At 50.2% G+C, this 315-nt stretch overlaps 1 protein-coding gene across 1 annotated transcript in view; it reads left to right on the top strand.

Annotated features, from left to right (window-relative positions):
* KIAA0020 (KIAA0020 ortholog) overlaps positions 1-315 on the top strand; it is a gene marked incomplete at its 3' end in the record, with an annotated part of 16,274 nt that overhangs the window by 265 nt on the left and 15,694 nt on the right. The gene's annotated exons all lie outside the window — the stretch shown is intronic.

The raw sequence follows: 315 nt of genomic DNA, 5'->3' as shown, positions 1-315 counted from the left end.
CTGGATGTCAGTAAGGCTTTGACAGCATTTCCTCTCTTAGAAAATCCTTACACAGGTGTATGTGAATTACAGGCTGGATGAGCAGTAGGAGGGGTAGATTGAACACTGGCCTGGCAGAGTGGCTGGCTTCAGAGAGTGGTGTATTTTAGTTGGAGACCACTGAGTCAATCAGCATCCAGTTCCATCCCAGCAGCTTAATGGATTATCTGGATGAGGGGGCACAGTGTACCATCTGCAGATTTACTGATGACACACAGCTGAAAGAGTGGCAGATGCACCAGAGGAGGGTCGTTCTGCCCTCCAGGGGGACCTCAG

This window comes from Acanthisitta chloris, unplaced genomic scaffold (assembly GCF_000695815.1).
Source record: "Acanthisitta chloris isolate BGI_N310 unplaced genomic scaffold, ASM69581v1 scaffold23135, whole genome shotgun sequence".
Taxonomy (NCBI): domain Eukaryota; kingdom Metazoa; phylum Chordata; class Aves; order Passeriformes; family Acanthisittidae; genus Acanthisitta; species Acanthisitta chloris.
This window is presented reverse-complemented; position numbering and strand designations above follow the sequence as displayed.